Source organism: Phyllobates terribilis, unplaced genomic scaffold, assembly GCF_046119375.1.
Source record: "Phyllobates terribilis strain yellow unplaced genomic scaffold, ASM4611937v1 Scaffold_11__3_contigs__length_659146591, whole genome shotgun sequence".
Lineage (NCBI taxonomy): Eukaryota > Metazoa > Chordata > Amphibia > Anura > Dendrobatidae > Phyllobates > Phyllobates terribilis.
In genome coordinates, this window is record NW_027362771.1 from 390185746 (window position 1) to 390205483 (window position 19738).

At 39.0% G+C, this 19738-nt stretch overlaps 1 protein-coding gene across 1 annotated transcript in view; it reads right to left on the minus strand.

Moving 5' to 3' along the window:
• UNC13C (unc-13 homolog C) overlaps positions 1-19738 on the minus strand; it is an 861108-nt gene that overhangs the window by 396289 nt on the left and 445081 nt on the right. The window lies entirely within an intron of this gene.

Consider the following 19738-nt stretch of genomic DNA (forward strand, 5'->3'; position numbering starts at 1 on the left):
GGTTGGTGGTAGAGGACTCTATAATTAGGTGGACAGACAGGGTCATCTGCAGCCGAGACCATTGATACTTTACTACATAGCAGGCTTATAGTGAGGCTGTGTGCCCACGATGCGTTTTTCAAGCGTTTATGCTGCGGAATTTCCGCAGCGTAAACGCTTCAAAAACGCATGGTAATCCGCCCCCCATGGTCCCCAATGACAAGCCGCACTGTCAATGCCCATGCTGCGGATTTTTCCGCAGCGTTTATGCTGCGCTCAAAAATCCGCAGCATGTCCATTAATTTTGCGGAAGCGCGGCATAATCGCCGCCATTGACTTGCATTGAGACGCACATAATCCGTGTCAGTACATTTGTACTCACGGATTATATGCGTTTCAATGTGCGGATGGTACCCAAGTCTGGAGGAGAGAAGACTCTCATCCAGACCTGGGTACCATTGTACTTGTAAAAAGAAGAATAAAAAATAAAGATTATATTCACCTTCCGACGGCCCCCGGTCTCCTTCCCTGTGCTTGCGGGCAGGACTGAAGGACCTGCGGTGACGTCACAGTCATGTGACCGCAGGCACTTCAGTGCAGTGTCCCGCGATCAGCTGGCAGCCAGGAACGAGCGCAGCGACACACGCCGGGCCATCAGAGGGTAAGTATAGGTTTATTTTTTTATTTTTAAACATTCTTTTAAGGTCACACTATATAAATCCATGATGGTTGCATGGATTTATATAGTGTGACCTAGTTGTCAAGCACTTTCCAAGTGATGCTAAAATCGCCTGGAAAGCGCTTGTCAATCCGCACGCAGAAACGCATGTGAATAACGCTTCAAATCCGCATGTATTTGGCAGGAAAAACGCATGCACAGTCTGCATGCGTTTTTTCTGCCTGGGAGATGCAGAAATGCTGCAGAAATTTTCTGCTTCATTTCTGCATCATGGGCACATAGCCTGAAGCTACAGAAGCAAGGACTTGGGGGAACTATATGCAGATGGGTAAGGAATTGGCTAAATAATAGGAAACAAAGAGTCGTCATAACGGGTACCTTCTCTAAATGGGATATAGTCAATGGGGTACCTCAGGGATCTGTACTAGGATCGATTCTTTTTAACCTCTTTATTAATGACCTTGTGGATGGGATTGAGAGGAAAGTGTCAGTCTTTGCTGACAACACCAAACTATGTAGGATATTAAAGTCTGATCTTGACAGTACAATATTGCAGAATGATCTGGATAAGATGTCTGAATGGACAAACACTTGGCAGATGAGGTTTAATGTAGATAAATGTAGAGTATTGCACCTAGGACGGAGTAATCCTATTGCTACATACACATTAAATGGGAGTATACTTGGGACTACAGAACAGGAGAAGGACTTGGGTATTCTGGTTACAAGGAAGCTGAGCAGCAGTACTCAATGTCAAGCAGCAGCTGCAAAAGCAAACAAGATTTTAGGGTGTATAAAAAGAGATAAAATCCCGTGATACCAACGTATTGTTACCCCTTTATAAATCACTGGTGAGGCCACATCTAGTATATGGGATCCAGTTTTGGGCTCCACATTTTAAAAAGGATATTCAGAAGTTAGAGTCAGTTCAAAAGCGGGCAACTAGATTATTACAAGGGATGGAAGGCCTCTCATATGATGGGAGGTTGGAAAAGTTGGGCTTGTTTAGCTTATAAAAAAAATACCTCAGAGGGGATCTCATTTACATGTATAAATATATGTGTGGTCAGTACAAAGGACTAGCACATGAGTTTTTCCTTCCAACGACCATAATAAGGACCGGGGGCACTCAATACGGGTGGAAGAAAGGCAATTTCGGCAGCTTAATAAGAAAGGGTTCTTTACAGTCAGAGCAGACTGTGGAATGCCGACCACAAGAGTTAGTAATGGCCGGCACTATAACAGATTTAAAAAAGGACTGGATGATTTCCTCAATACACATAACATTGAGGGTTATAGTTAAATTAGTGGCAAAATGTAGAATAGGTGGAAAAAGGTTGAACTTGATGGGCCTAGGTCTTTATTCAACTTATGTAACTATGTAATCCAGACAGATATACAAATTACATTATAGGTAGGTAGACAGACAGATAGATAAAAAAAACAAAATTGGCAAGCACCTCTTAATAAATAAGTTTACAGATGGAGGTTACTGTGAATGTATTGCCGTAGCAAACAAACAAATACAACCGCGTTCTGAGCCTTGATAAGGTATATGCAAATATTAAATATATGAATTTTGAACAGCATTACTGATACATGGTCTACACTGATAAACTTGAAGTCCTTAGCAATCATTTTGATCAAATAGTGTGGGCCCATCTGCAAGCGACAAGGTAAGCTCTTTACACTGGAACCTATGCTGTCACTCACCTCTCCTATGCCCAAGCCTACAAAAAGATTGATAATGTAAAAGAACTGGAACCACAGACATATTCAACTAGTTAAGTCAATTTATTGTTATGAATTAATTCATACAGCTTATAGTTGTAATGTTCATCATAAAATCATGAAGGCATTGCATGACTGCCTCATTTTGCATTATGTAATGGGAAAATTCAGCCTTGTGAACCCTATCTGCATGCACTGACAGGATAATGTGTTCACATTCGGCTGTGTAGACTCTACTGTATGCAACTAATAGGTTGCCCTTACTATTAGTAATGTTTGCTATGAGAGCCGTGGTGTCGCTAGATCCAGAAAGCTGGATTCTGACTTCTTGCTCAGTGCACTGGATCTTCTGCGAACACCACTTTGAACTGCATCAACATGAGATTGATGAACTTCGATAATGTTGTAGAGCAGGGGGCTAAGGATTCTCTAGTAGGCTGCTAATTGCTCTAGAGCTGTTTGTAAGATGTCAGCTTGATGATGCAGTCAGTGCAATGACGTCACTCCATTGCACTGTCGGCGCCAGGCCAATCTTGAGTGCAGGGCAGAAGAGGACTCATGGCATCGAGCCCCGAGGACATAATTAGGTGAATATAAATTTTCAGTTTTTGGGGGATGCAGCACACAGGGGGCAATATTACTAAAATGGGAACTCTTTGTGCAATAATATTGAAGGGGGTCACTCAGGTGAGCATTATTACTTGAAGGGGGCATTATTTTTGGAGTGGCACCTTCAAGACATTACTTGAGGGGGTACTTTTGGGGTAAGTGTCATTATTCATTTAGAAGTCACTCAGGGGGGCATAATTACTTGAAGGAGACACTATTATTTGAGCCTCAGAATTAGGGGTAGCACTTTGTGTAGTTTGGGGAATAGGTGGGGATGAAGCTAAAAATGGGAGAAGTTAAATGTGTCTTTGTTACAAACTCCACCAATGCAAATTGACAAGAAGTCGCCATGGCATTTTGGGGCAGATGCAAAAACATGAAAAGTAAATGATTCCTATCAGGTCTAAGGGGTTATATTTCTCCTTGTAGAGAGTGACATACTGGCCCTGGCATGCCACTGTAAGGAGGCTTATTGGCCATGCAATGCTCCTTTGGGAAATTAACCCCTTTCTGACGTGGTCAGTATTAGTACATCTCTGTGCCCTAGGCCTATTGGGCCAGGGACATACTATTACGCAGAGTGCGATCGCGCCCGCATGCAAACGGTGCGCGGCGACGCCGCCAGGTGTCAGCTAATTGTCACAGCTGACACCCGATGCTATGTGCTGAGAGCGGTCCCGCACCTCTCCCGGCACCTTAACCCCTGCAATGCTGCTATCAAAGTCGATCGCAGCATTCCGGTGGCAAGGGGAGGTAAGCACAGATACCTCCTCACTGGCGTCCCACGCAGTCTGTGCGGGCTCCCGGAGCTTGTCATGGTGACCCGATGTCGTGATGACGACATCCGGGTCACGAGACAGCAGGAAGTTAGGTAGACCGTTCTCAGTGCGCGGTCTACCCTTCTTGTGTGCAGAGTGCTGCAGCCTGAATAGCATAGAAATGCTGCTGCAGCATTGCTATGCTATACAGGCGATCTGGGTGAAAAAAAATGAAAGTCCCATAGTGGGACAAAGTATAAAAGTTAAAAAAGAATCAGAAAGTGAAAAAAAATGTAAAAAAAAATTGTAAAAATATAAAAAAAAATGAAAAAAATAATCCCCAAAAAATAAAAATATATTCTACAGATTAATAAATATTATTGTGAAAAAAAACAAAACAAACAAAAAATGCAATAAAATGCGATCAAAAAGGTGAATGTAAATAAAAATGGTACGGCTGAAAACGTCTCGCCAAAAACAAGCAGCCATACAGCTCCATGAGCCGAAAAATAAAAAAGTTATAGCTCTCACAATAAAGCGATGCAAAAAAATGATTTATTCTATAAAACAGCTTTTATTGTGTAAAAGCGCCAAAACATAAAAAAATATATAAATGTGGTACCGCTGTAAACGTACTGACCCAAAGAATAAAGCTGTCTTTTCAATTTTACCACACGTGGAACAGCATAAAAAAAAAACAATTCCTGAATTGTTGTTTTTTGTTTATTCTGCCTCCCAAAAATCGGAATAGAAAGCGATCAAAAAATGTCATGTGACTGAAAATGGTACCAATAAAAACGTCAACTCGTCCTGCAAAAAACAAGCTGTAACATGACTCTGTCGTCCGAAATATGGAAAAATTATAGCTCTCAAAATATGGCGATGCAAAAACTAGTCTTTGCAAAAAAAAGCATCTTTTAGTGTGTGACAGCTGTCAATCATAAAAACCCGATATGAATCTGGCGTCGCTGTAATCGCACCGACCCGAAGAATAAAGTCATCTAATTACTTATACTGCACGAGAAACGGCGTAAGAAATAAATAAACTCTAGAGTTAGAGTTGTGCTAGGGTTAGGGTTGTGCTAGGGTTAGGGATAGGATTGTGCTAGGGATAGGATTGTGCTAGGGTTAGGGTTGTGCTAGAATTAGGGTTGTGCTAGAGTTAGGGTTGTGCTAGGGTTAATGTTGTGCTAGGGTTAGGGTTGTGCTAGGGTTAAAGTTGTGATTTTTTCAAAAGTAAAGAAAACAAAAAGGATGACGATATGGCGACTAGTGTTGAGCGCAAGTGCTCGCTACTTGAGTTTGCATCGGGTGCTCGGGTATGACCGAGTATCACGGGTGCTCGAGTGACATGCTCGAGTCTCTGCCCCACATTATTTGCGGCCAAAAAAACCTTGAGGGGATTGCCTGCCATGCACAAGCGATCCCCGCATGTTTCTTCTGGGTTTCTAACAACCGTGAAACATGCAGGGCAGGGACTTGAGAATGTCATTCGAGCACCTGCGATACATGGTGCATACCTGAGTACCTGATGCAAACTCAAGTACGGAGCACTTGCGCTCAAGACTAAAGATAACCTATTCAATATGATGACCTAATGTTATCAATTTCTGTGTTGTACCTCTGGGTTCAAAATTTTCACTATACCCCTTGATAAAATCCTTGAAGGGTCTAGTTTCCAAAATGGGGTCACTTATGGGGGGTTTCCACTATTTAGGCGCATCAGGGGCTCTCCAAACGCAACATGGCGTTCACTCTCAATTCCAGCCAATTTTGCATTCAAAAAGTCACACAGTGCTACTTCCCTTCTGAACCCTGCCGTGCACTTAAACAGTGTTTTTTTTCCCAACATATGGGGTATCGGCTTACTCAGGAGAAATTGCACAACAAATGGCATGGTGAAATTTCTCCTGTTACCCTTATCAAAATGCAAAATTGGGAGCTGAAAAACATTTTTGTGGGAAAAATTAAAAAATGTTATTTTTACGGCTCAATGTTATAAACTTCAGTGAGGGGTCTAATTTCCAAAATGGTGTTACTTGTGGGGGGTTTCCACTGTTTAGGCACATCAGGGGCTCTTCAAATGCAACATGGTATCCATTAATTATTCAAGCTAATTTTACATTCAAAAAGTCAATGTGCACCCAAGCAATGGTTTTCCCCCACATATGGGGTATTGATGTGCTCAGGAGAAATTGCACCACAAATTTTGGGGTCCATTTTTTCCTGTTACCCTTGCAAAAATAAAAAATTGGGGTCTTAAGTAACATTTTTGTGAAAAAAATAAATGTTAATTTTTTTCTTCCACATTCCAAAAATTCCTGTGAAGCACCTGAAGGATTAATAAACTTCTTGAATGTGGTTTTGAGCATCTTGAGGGGTGCAGTTTTTAGAATGGTGTCCCTTTTGGGTATTTTCTGTCATAAAGGCTCCTCAAATTCACTTCACATGTGATGTGGTCCCTAAAAAAATGGTTTTGTAAATTTTGTTGAAAAATTGGAAAAATGAGAAATCACTGGTCAACTTTTAAAAAAAATTTTGTTCCAAAATTGTTCTTATGTAAAGTAGACATGTGGGAAATGTTATTTATTGTCTACTTTGTGTGACATATCTTTCTGATTTAAGGGCATGAAAATTCAAAGTTTGAAAATTGCAAAATGTTCAAAATTTTTGCCAAATTTCCGATTTTTTCACAAATAAACGCAAGTCATATCGAAGAAATTTTACCACTATCATGAAGTACAATATGTCACAAAAAAACACCCTCAGAATCAGTGGGATTCGTTGAAACGTTGCAAAGTTATTACCTTATAAAGTGACAGTGGTCAGAATTTTAAAAATTGGCCTGGTCATTAACGTGCAAACCACCTTCTGGGGTAAAGGGTTAAATATGCAAATTGCTTCTTCAGAGAGGAAGAGGACTAAAGCTCTATAGAGCATCTTACCTAGCCAAATCAGATCTCATACTTTGGAACACCCCAAAACACAGTGTCTGCAAATTGAGATTATGATTTGGCTTTTATCCTAAGTCATATTACAAGGCTCGTTATCGGGTCGATAGTGATTTGCAAGATTGCTGCTTCCAACACGTGGTGCTATAGAGTTCTAGTCCTCTTCCTCTCTGAAGAGGCAATTTGCATATGATTCCAATCAGAAAGTACATTTACTATAATTCACTATATATTAGAGTACTGTAAGCACTTATGCAGAATGAGTACCTACCACCATATGGTCACTGTATGGTGGTAATATCGTTTGTTTTTTCATTTATTTTTTTAGCAACAGTTTGGTTGTGCAATACAGTCACTATATAGTAGTATATGGTATACTGATGTGTTTAGTGGTATTGTTAGTAATATAGGTCTCTGTACAATATGTTTAGCGCTGTAAAAATATTATTTATTCAATATGTAGTGGCAATGGTGGTGGTCATGGTGGTGGCGGTATAATGTTAGCCAAGTATAGTGGAAGACACAACAAGAAATAGATGGGGCAGGCACACTCCAATAAATATAGTATAGAACGTTTATTGCATAGCCATTATAAACTCATGAATCACTGTCTCTGCATGTGGGTTCCTCGAGGTAAAGTATGTTTATGTAAAATTTGTCCTTAAATGGTTATTCTCACCATTTTCCTTCATGAGCAAACAGCTCTCCAGTGTTGCATCACCATTCTGCTGAGATTTTTTTGCTACAGTGACACAATCAGGTCTCAGCTGCGTAGTCTGAAGTATACACTGACATCATTATATTTGCATTGAGATAGCAGGGACTTTGAAAAAAACTGCAAAGCTTAAGTGAGCAGTGATTAAGAAAATTGTTCTGGAAGCTGTGACAGGCAATGGCTATTGGTTTGTCATTTTAAAGGACTGATAACAGCTGATCAGGGTAAAGAGCTGACAGGAAGGAGGTGAGCAGCTGTCTAACTGCTGTATAGAAATCAAGGTACCGGAGAGAGTTTACTAGGATCTCAAGAGGTAACTCCTCAGCCTGGAGTGTAACTACTGCACATGTTCGGCCAGCCTTTGATGGTTGGTTCACTTGGCAATGAGCTGTAAACAATGTAAGAAAAAAGCTCTGATAGCGGAAGAATGACAGCAGCTAGAAAAGCAAGTCAATTGCAAACTTGCCTATCTTCATGCTTTCTAACTAATTTTGCCAATTTCATAACACAAGAATAATCTGTTAAATAATTCTGTTTTGGATTGCAACTATACAGTTATCAGTGGTGTTAACAACACTATTTATCATGTGGGACATGGGGATTTAGCCGCCGTAACGTTGCAATAAGAGGCGATCAAAACATTTTACCTAACCCACAATTGTATGAGTAAAAATGTCAGCTCAGGGCACAAAAAAATAAGTCCTCACTCAGCTCTATATTCTGAAAAATTAAAACGATATGGATCTTGGAAAATAGCAAATAAAGCAAATTATTTTTTTTTTGTTTTCTTAATTTCTGATTTTTTTTTCACCACTTAATTAAAAAAAATATATATACATGTTTGGTATCTGCATAATTGTACTGACCTGGAGAATCATATTTTAAGGTCAGTTTTACTGTATAGTGAACATGGTAAATAAAAAACCCAAATAAATGTGGAAATGCACTTATTTTGTAATTTCAACACACTTGGATTTTTTTCCCCCTTTCCATTACATTACATGATAAAATGAATGATGTCATTCCAAAGTGCAACTCGCCCTGCAAAAAGCAAGCCCTCACAGGGTTAGTGGACAAAAAAATAAAAAAAGTTATAGCTCTTGAAAGAAGAGGAGGAAAAAAATGAAAATGAAAAACATGGAAAATAGACCTTTCAGGAAGGGGTTAATGTTTATCAGTCAGGAATGTTAAATCTTTGTAAATCCCTTTTTTTCTGTTACTTTTTCATCATATTGATATATGTTCCATCCAGTGGGAAGTTGTAGTGGGCTATTGGTAGTAATGGTCTTTATATAGTGGTTTTTGTTTGGAATAAAAATGGTATGTAAAATTTAGTGGTGGTATAACAGGAACAGGTTTATATGTTAAAATAAAATTATATACCGTATTTTTCAGATTATAAGACGCACTTTTGCCCCCCAAATTTGGGAGGAAAAAAGGGTGTGTGTCTTATAATGCAAAGGTATGGTATTTTACCTGAGGGGTGGCGTCGGTGGAGCGGGGTCACAGATACAGGAGGTTGACGGCGGGTGTGGCAGGAAGCGGGCGATTCTGTGGGCCCTGTCCTCAGAACAAGGGTCGCTGATTCAGGATGACCTGGGCGGTGGAGGTGGCAGCGGGAGTGGGGCGGTGCTGCGGCCCCATCCTCAGAAGAAATCGGCGGTGAGCGGAGGTTCCCTATCCCGATAATGTATGTAAAGCGCTGCGGAATATGTTAGCGCTATATAAAAATAAAGATTATTATTATTATCCCGTACTTAGCCCTGCGGTGGGCTTAGGGAAAATGTCTCCGCCGCCAATCTCCTGTATCTGTGACCCTGACTCTTGTGACCCCCGCTCCACCACCGCTGCTCCCCAGGTAAAAATGGATTATAAGGTGCACAATTTTATTTAATAAAAAAAAAATCCTATTTTGCACCCCAAAATATGGGGTGCGTCTTATAATCTGGTGCGTTTTATAATCCGCAAAATATAGTACATAAAGAGTTCTGTGGCAAGGGGATGGGTCAGTATATAGGGTGACATGTCTTTGGGCTTAGGTCGCGGAATTTTTAAGACCCTAACAATGCCCTAATATGCGGGTATCATTACATGGATATCATTGCGGTGCTCCTTTATAGTAAGTGCTATGTGTATACTTCTGTGGAAGCACTCTTCTAAATAATCAAAATGGCTATGCGGATATTCCAACATACAACATAACCAGTAAGTATTGTAAAAGAATGCTTGTACTAAACCAATTGTTTGTGTTTGTGACATACTACACAAGGAGTATGGCTGCTGTAAATTACGACTCAGAATAAAAAATATCTCAGCAAATAACACCATATTTTTAAGGAAAGTGCAATGAGCTGGTAGCTGGAACTTATCATTTACACATAAATGGAAGGTTGTAGTAATAGACTTGCTAATTACCTTTGGTATCTGTAAAAGACTCTGGATCCATTACAAGTGGTCACTATTACAAGACCTTTGCTATAATTTATGACAAGGATATACGTTTTAACGCAATTAGAATCTAGCTGTATCTTATATATGGTTCAAGAATAATTGGAGTTAAATATCAGAAAGATAACATCAGATCATTATATGTAACCATCTGTTTCTTCCGTATTCCTTAACATGAAAGTACTGGAAAAGTGCTGACATAAAATACAAATGTCCCTATTGATTGACGAAAATTTCAAAGCTGAAAGCAATGGCAGGGTTTGGTATTCTTGGGTGATTATATTTTTAGCCCAACATCCAGTATATACCGCTAGGAGAGACATACCCTCAAGAGAAAAGTCTGAAATTAGAAGTAGATTTAAAACTGTATATCAGGATTCTGAGAATGAATATTTCAGATTGAAACATAGTGCAACTTAAAGGGGTGGTACGAAGTCTAAATTATTTTTCATCCTAAATCCCTATTTATTTAGTGCCAAAATAAACAATTTTCTAATATACCTGAATTAAAAAATCCATATTCTTCCCTGACTATACTATCTATCAGCTTTTCTATTTCTTTCACTTCCTTTTTGATGATGAGTCAATTGAGAATCCCAGTGCATGCTGGGATACTCAAATGAAAAGTTTCAGGGGCTGGGCTAGTTCCAGCGCAATGTGCATAATGACAGCATCCTCTCTGTTGCCGGCTCAGATCAGCAGTAATGAGCCTGCAACAGTGCGTTGTCAGAATACCCGGCGTGCAGAGACCAGTGGTGTCACTTGCAAGGGCGGCGCTGGTCTCTACACTCTGGGTATTCTGACAACGCACTGTTGCATGCTCATTACTGCTGATCTGAGCCGGCAACAGAAAGTGTGCTGTTATTGTGCACATCACACTGTGCGCAGGGACTAGCCCAGCCCCTGAAATGAGCGCCAATGATGACACTTTTTGTCAGGGAGGGGGCAGGGGCAGCCCCCTGATAACGCTTTGTTTGAGTATCCCAGCATGCACTTGAATTCTCAATCAAAGCGTCATCCAAAAGGAAGTGAAAAAAAGTAGAAAGCATATAGTATAGTTAGGTAAGGTTAGGGAATATTTAATTCAAGTATATTAGAAAATAGTTTAGAGTTTTAGGATATAAAATACTCTAGACTTCGGACCAGCCTTTTAACAAAGGTAACCAAAATTGTGTAAAAAAAAAATCATTTTTTTCATGTCAAAGGTGTCCCTTTAAGTTGATTGACAGCAAACGCATGAACTCATATCCTTCACCACAGACCCAGCCCACATTACAGGGGTGTTGTAACTTTCCTTGTGTAAGTTATGGCTAGCCTTAATTGTGGAAATCACTGTCTGCAGGTAGTAAGTAGCTGGGTAAAACATTGCATTGAGAAGCGTCACTAAATCTACATCTAAGAATCTAAAATTATACAGAAAACTTAAAACAGTGAGCAAAGTGCTAGGGCGGTATATCCAGGTGTAAGGACAGCGATCGGCCGGAGAGGGGCTGCACACTGTGCCTGTGAAGCTTAATCCTTGTCACAGGCAATGTGCAAACATGCAATGGAAAAGGGCATCAGCCTGCAGGCGGTTTAGTGACAGCAGAACAATACACATTGCTAAGAATATTTGCAACTGCCAAACAGTGAATTTTTTTTAATTATATTTATGCCATTTTTTTTTAGGATTATTTTTAAAATAACTCATTATTATCTGTATGGTGCAAATAAATCTTCATCCAAACCCACCATCAACTGACTATGAGTCTCACATAGACAGTCTTCTTGAATTTAGTCTACTTGTTTATGATCAAAAGGAAAAGTGCACATGTAGTTAGAAAATAGAGTAAACCCGCTTTTATCCTTGTAATGAGGGCACAAGAACACACACTAATTGTTTCTATTAACTGAACAAACAAAAAAAACTAATAAAACAAAACATGAAGGCAGATGAGACGTATGGGAGATAGAGTGGTTTATGCATTCTAGTTCAGTCCAGCGATGGTGATCAGGTACACTGTCTCTATTTACAGGGAACTCATCTATGAACACAGGGCGGTTAAGGCATATGCAGAGAGTGAAGTAGGTCAATTGTAAAAACGCCATTGCTCTGCCTGGGCTCAGATCTGAGATCTGACTAGATAGTACTGCCATAAGGCAGAGAGATGTACACATTCAGTAACACTGAGGATGATACCGATCACGCTCCAACTTTATACATGAACAGCAAACCTCCTCTTTAGACCTCATTCAGACACCCATTTTTCATGTACGGGTTCTTTTCACTGATAGAACGTGTACTTATTACAAGTCTATGCTACTGTTCACATGTCCATGTTTTTTTGCAGACTGTGTGTCGGCAAAAAAAATCATGAAGACATGTCTGTTTTTGTTCCGCCTCACGGATCAAAATTACCAATACAAGTCTATGGATCCATGAAAATCCCGGACGGCACATGTTGTCGATGACAATACTACAATGTATAGGAGAAGCTTTGTAATTTATTTATTTATCTACACATCAAAAGCACAGATGAAACTCTAATGGTAAAACTTGAAATACTGACTAAACACTGCTGAAAATCAAATGGAATACACTAATGAAACTCTGACCACATTTTGTGCACATGAAAAATCAATGATGTCTGAATTAAGCCATACACTATAAATAGAGATGAGCGGATCGATCCATGGGGGGATCGAGTTTGAGTTGGATTTCCTACATTTTGCGGTTTCATTCGAATTCGAAAAATTTGAGATTTGATTCACAGTTTGTAGAAAAATAAAAACTACTGAAGCATCAGAGAGACAGCTGACGTAATTTTGCATTGCTGGGCGGATATCCCCATAATGTCCTGCAGCTGTGACATTTTACGGATTATCATACCTCGTACAGTGGTGGTCAGTACCTGGCCCAACACAGATCAGCACGGTTTGTACAGCAGAGTCGTATTCTACTGTATCTCCAGAATTACTAAGTAAGTCTCACTCTTCTGTAGTGTGTAAACTCTTATGGCCAGTGGGGTTCTCTCTCCTATATAGAGTGTAAGCTCCTATGTTCAGCAAGGTCCTCTCAAGCTCTCCCTTCTGTAGAGTGTAAGCTCTTACGGTCAGTGGGGTCCTCTCTCTCCTGTAGAGTGTAAGCTCTTATTGTCAGGAAAGTCCTCTCACTATCTTCCTCCTGTAGAGTGTAAGTTCTTATGGTCAGCAAGTTCCTCCCACTCGCTCCTGTAAAGTGTAAGCTCTAATGATCAGTGGGGTCCTCTCTCTCCTCACCTCCATGTGTATTTTACAAGCAATTACAAGCTTTTCAGTGTTGAAATTTGCGCTAATTCGAAACTATTTTTTGGGGAAAATTTGGCGTAGCCGGTGAATTCGAATTTTAAAGATTTCGCTCATTTCTAACGATAAAGAATGTTAACCACATTAAAGCTCCAATCAGTCACAGAAAATGAAGGCACACATCATGCATGCTAGCTTGCCCATCTTGCCAGGTGCAGTATGGTACACGAGTCAGAGTGGACAGTGATCTACTATCTGACTGACAATAGCCTAATAGCTGACAAATGTATGCATATAAGAGATGGGCTGGTGAGAGTTCTATGTGGGTTGGTTTCTAACTATTGAATTAATATCCATTGTGGATAGTGCTGTGAGTCTGCTGGAGCTGTAGGAATTATTAACCCAGTAAGGAACCAGTGGGAATGAGAGTGATGAGCTTTAACATGGTAGGTTGTAGTCAGGTGTTGTAGAGGGATGAAGATAATTTTTTTGGGCTGGTACAGACTATAGAAGCAATCTATTTGCCCTGTAGACCTGAAAGTTGTCCTGGAGGCATACTCCTAGATACAATTTGAATGTGAGGTGTGAAGACTGAGAATGGTGACTCTGTTAGATCCATTCCATAGTGACTCCATTGGCTTCATTTAAGTGAATGCTTTGTCGAGTCTCTGTTGGGATTGCCATTGGATAACAGTTTTTCAGGGATACCAACAGAAACCTCAAACAGTGTTTGGAATGTACTGCGGTAATCTAAACCTAGCCTTAGTATTGTTAAATTATTTTTGTGATTTGGTGATGGTGACATGAGTATACAGTATATCAGATAAAAAAAATGAAATATAATAAGGAATTAGGAGGCACATCTTGCCTTTTTGCGGCTTATCTATATTCTAACATCTGCTAGATATATGATAAATATACACTGTATAAGCATGAATAAACAATTAAACAGCAATAATTCTGTTTAATTCACCTTGGAAGCAGAGAATTCTGTGTGGGAGCTCAGGTGCTTAACAAGGCTGCACCAGGAGTGGAAATACAATTTTGTTAACAGAGCAAGAAGTGACTTTCAGTAAATAATGCATGCATTCATCTCAAAGCAGATGCATTTTCATACACTCAGTAGCTATACTAAAGCTACTTTTCACGCCCAGTCGGCAGCATTTCTGCTTTGAGTGAAAGATGCTTGAAATCTATATAAACAACAATCTTCAAAATTATATTTCCAAAATTGCAATGAAGTATTCTACAGAAGGAGTATAAAAAGAACCTTCATGTTTCGAAGCACTGCATAATCACACCCTATTCACTGTTCTCAGTGTACTGCGGGACAATTATTTTCATAATGTTAGCTTAAAAAGAAATTGTAATATTTAGTAAGGAAATCATATCATTTAAATTCCACCATAATTTGTATAATATCAATATAGAGTATCTAGGTAATGTAGTACAAGTAGAATTTCTTATTCTTTCAGAATCTCATAGATCCATCCTGTCAGTTCCACTTGTGTGTAATACTAACATTGTAATTTAGAGTAGTGGCAAGTGATGAATGATTATTGTCACCTCATTGTACAGTATGAATCAGACGGGGTATGCTACATTTTATAACTTGTCACTGAAGACAACCTCATTGGGATTTCTCACTCTATTCTCCATATTTACTTGGTGCCACCCTTCACTGCTTCACAAATGGAATCCAAATATGAGAAGTCTAAGGTGCTGGAGTTCCCAATATAAAAGTTTCCAAAATCAAGGTTTTGGCTACACACAGTCTTTTTTATGTCAAAATATTTCTGGCTTGGAAAAATAAAAGTGGGTTTTTCTGAAATGTCACTTATTTGAAATGTAAGAAAATAATGTTACATTTTATTGGAATGTTATTACACTTTACTTTTTCTATTTGTCAGAGAAAATGGTCACTAGCAGAAGAGCTATCTATACACATTATAGGTATATAGTCATCATGGCTCAGTGTTAGTCCAGCACGGAAGGTTTGCCACTAATATGCCGAATAGCTTGCCACTAGGAGCAGGAACACATAAACCTCAGGGTTATGCACCGCTTGTACACAGCACTATCTAATCCTTCTATATTCTCATTTCTGTGACAACACAATTGTCTGACAAAGGTCAAATTGGGAGCTAAACATACCAATTGTGTTTCATGGATTACTGTAAATAACCTGCGAGTTGAAGCATCATTACCAGTGCCAGTCCTGTTTCTATGATTGTAACATAAGAGCAAACAAATGAATATAACCCCAGGGGTGGATTGACCATCTTAACATTGGAGCAATACTCAAAGATTAGACATCAATATCAGATCAGTAGGGGTCTGATAAGCAGTACCCCCAGCAATCAGCTTTTATCAGCTCCCTTGGCTAGAGGTAAGAATGTATAGAGCTGAACAGTACGGTTCTGTTCACTGTGAAGTGGCCGCAGCAGAGAACTGCAGCTCAGTTCCTATTTTCTTCAGCGGCCAGGTTATTTGACTTGTATTCAGTTAGTTATCTTTCTATATCAAAATGCTTGATCACATCAGATTATTTTGAGTGCTATTTAACAATTAAAGGAAATCTATCATCAGGTTTTGCTACCTCATCTGAGAGCAGCATTATGAAGGGCAAAAGACTCTGATTCCAATGACATATCACTTAGTTTACTGGGTCCAGCAGTTGTAACACAATCAGAGTTTTTACATGTAGCATAAAGCACAGCTCAGAAAGCTAACCTTGCCCACATCACAGCTTTCTGTGTACATTGTATATTGACAGTAAGCTGCTTATCAGAGGAGGGGCATGGTCAGACCAGGGCTGAGGTGAGCTGTAGTACAAGCAGTGATAATCTCCTGGTGATAAAACATTCACAGTATTGAAACAACAGCACACAGCCTAATAAGTGACATATCCCTGAAATCTGTGTTTCTGCCCCTACCTCATGCTGTCCTCAGATTACATAGAAACAACCTGCTGACAGATTCCCTTTGAAATTATTTCATTTTTACTCTTACAATAAAAACATAAAATTCCAAAATGTAGATGTCCACATTTGTATGTGTTGTACACTTATAATGGGATGTTTGAGGTTTTACCACGGTATCAATTGCTTTGATAGGAATAATCACGATGAATGCATTTTTCCCTATCACAAATGAGACTGGCACAGATGTGAATATAGCCTTACTAGATCTTTCGCAAAATCTTATAACATTTAAAAACATTCTAGGATGATTGATTTGATTTAGGTTTCTCTTTTGTTCATTCAATTTTCCTTTTGTTAATTAATACAAATAAACTATTAACAATTCTATTCTTGAAAGCATTCTTTGCATTCTTGCATTTTTTCCACAACTGCCTAGCTAAAATGGATGGAAGCCAATGATCAAATAAATCCCATTTTGTTCATCAGTTGGCGAGCTGGAGCAATACTTTTTAATATTAATTGAATTTGTATACATTTTCCACAAATGTCACATCTGGGTATTACATTTCATTCCAAAATTTTAATTGTGTCGTCTTAAGATTGGTTTAATGTGTTTGTAATGTGCTCCAATTTTATTCTTTCTTAATAATTATTACCTATAAGTTACAACACAATGTGCACCCTACTATGTCTAAAGTGTGGATTTCAGCCAAATGCTTTTATAAAGGTCATTATCAATTTATAGCTCAAACACAGTACATTGAGATTTAATAATCCATTAAAGATAGCCATGGATTAGAAGGTAACGACATACATTAGTAATTTCTTGAGTTTGCTCACTGCCTACATTTTATATTTGCACCTACAGAGCTAGTCTAGAGAACTCTATAAAACAGCCAACATATTTCTATCATAGTACACACCAGTGCCCAATTTCATCACTGAATGTATGGAATCAGTTCAAACAGCATTATATGAAAAGCATTTCCTAAAGCATTATATTAAAATCACTTTCTATTACAAAATCATGCCTATAGGGAACGAGAAGCATACATGTATTTACCAATGAATGTGACAATTTAATAATGTTTATTTGTATTATACTATACATGCATCTACCCTTACATTTCTATGAATTTAGTTATGGTTGGTTAATTTCTAAGTAAAAAAAAATCAATACATTATCGCAACATGCCAGAAAAACCCACATCACAAACACTGGGTGGTCACATATAGCAACATATAACATTTCATGACAGAATATCACAAAATCATGTGTCTTTTTTTTTTTTTTTTTTACAAAAGCTGGCTAAGTCTTGCCACTCCATTTAATGTTATTGACAAAAGAGGAATGGTAAAAAGGACATATTTCATGGTTCCAATTATAACTAGACCTACTTTATGCTGCATAATGCTGCTTTCTCTACAGAGTTATCCTCTATTGCTTTTATCATTGAATTATATATACATTTTGTAGCATCTCAAAGCAAATGTAACAGTTGTTCCTAGATTTGCAATAGGATTGTGTTTTAACCTCACTATAAGCTTGGTCTTGGGTCAGCAAGTACGCTTTGACAACATTTAACATGTCAAGTTGAAAGCTAATTTAGAAAAATATGTTTGCAAGCTTAATGTTGAAAGCGATGCCATCGACAGAATATTTTGCCATCAGGGACACCCAAGGTGGACAGGTTTCAACTGAGGTGCCAAACTAAGCATACCGCCCAGTGACATCAGCAGCAGCAGGATGTTGCTCAATAAAGAGGTTTGTATTGACAACACATAACACTGGTTTAGTGTGGCTCCTTCATGGGTGCCACATTACTGCAAGGAAGAAAGGTCTGGCAATCTAATTTCGTATTATAATAAGAAAACTTGATGGAGAGTACAACTAAAGGAATTCAATATAGTGGTGGAAGATGCACCCCTAGGTCGGAAGGTACTCAACAAGCTACTCGGGAAGAGTCGATGGTCGATCTGAGTATGTGCAATGCTCATAGAGAGCCATAATCAAAGCCACGAGGACATCTTGGTGCTGATTTCGCTTGGTCAAAATGGAAGATCAAAAGCTGCAGAGATATCATAAAGTTTGGAACTTGTAATGTATGAACTATGAACTAAGGCAAACTCGACATCGTCAATGCAGAAATGGAAAGAACAGGACTCGACTTACTCAGAATTATCAAACTAAGATGGACTCAATATGGACATTTCCAGTCAAACAAACAATGGGTCTACTATTCTGGCAACAATAATCAAAGAAGAAACTGTGTCGCTTTTATTCTCAACAGAAGATTGGCAGGCACAGTCCTCAAGTACAATGCAGTCAGTGATAGAGTCATCTCGATACAACTACAAAGAGCGCTAATCCATGTAAAAGTTATTCAAGTCCACTCCCCAACAACAGATGCTCATGAGGAGGATGCTGAACTAGTCCATGATCAAGTTCAAAAAGACATCGACAAGACGCCAAAACAAGACTTGCTCATTATCACGGGAGACTTGAATGCCAAAGTGGACCACGGTAAACGTAGAACCGTTTTTAGAAACTTTGGACTTTTGTATGACAAATTAACTGTCTATCATGAAAACCTTCTTCCAAAATCACAAACGGAGACTACACATGGACATCATATAATGTGGCTTATAAGAATCAGATTGACTATGTATGTGTTCACCAACAATGGTGATCGTTGATCATTGCCATGAAGACAAGGCCAGGAGCTGACAGTGGAACTTATCATGAACTTTTGACAGCAAATATTAGAGTCAAGCTGCACAAACGGACAAGACAACAGGCCATTTCCAACTTTGGTTTGACCAACATACCTGAAGTATTTTGGAACGGTCTGCACAGCCGATTTACATCACTGAACTCTGATGAAAGAAAGCCTGAGAAATTCTGGACACACATAAAGACTATTATTACTGAAGAAGCTAGTAAGACAATAAACAAGAGGCAGAAGAGACCCCTCAGCCATGGTTAACAGAAGAGACCCTAAAGATAATTGAAAAGAAGATGAATGGCAAGAGCAAAAGGTAACAAGCAGGAAACAGACAACATCAGTAAAAGACTAAAGAGAGCCATTCAAACAAACAAAGAACTTTATTACCAAAAGATATTTACAGAGATAGAAAGTGAACATCTGAGGTGCGATACAAGAATGCCATACCTGAACATCAAAGAGATACAACAAAAGTTTCAACCAAGAGTGGGCATGTTGAAAGTTTCTAACGGGAACAAACTAACTGAGCCAGAACAGATCAAGAAAAGATGGAAAGAGTACACGGAGCACCTCTGCAAGAAAGATTCAGTGATAAGGAAAGAAACTGAGACTGGAAATGATAGATAGCAAAACGACCTGAAAGACAAAGTCTTTACTGTGATAAAGCTTCTGTCAAACAACAAAGCATCTGCATGTGATAATATTTCAATACAGTTAATAAAGTCTACTGAAGCAACAGTTGATGTTCTCACACATCTCTGTTAACAGATATGGACAATTGGTGACTGGCCCAAGTACTGGACAAAATCGGTATTTATTCCTATTCTGAAGAAGGGAGATGCTATCAACTGTGGAAACTATTGGACTATTGCACTCATACCTCATGCCAGCAAAATACTACTGAAGATACTACAAAGACGGTTACAGCCTTACTTTGACAAAGAGCTGCAAGAG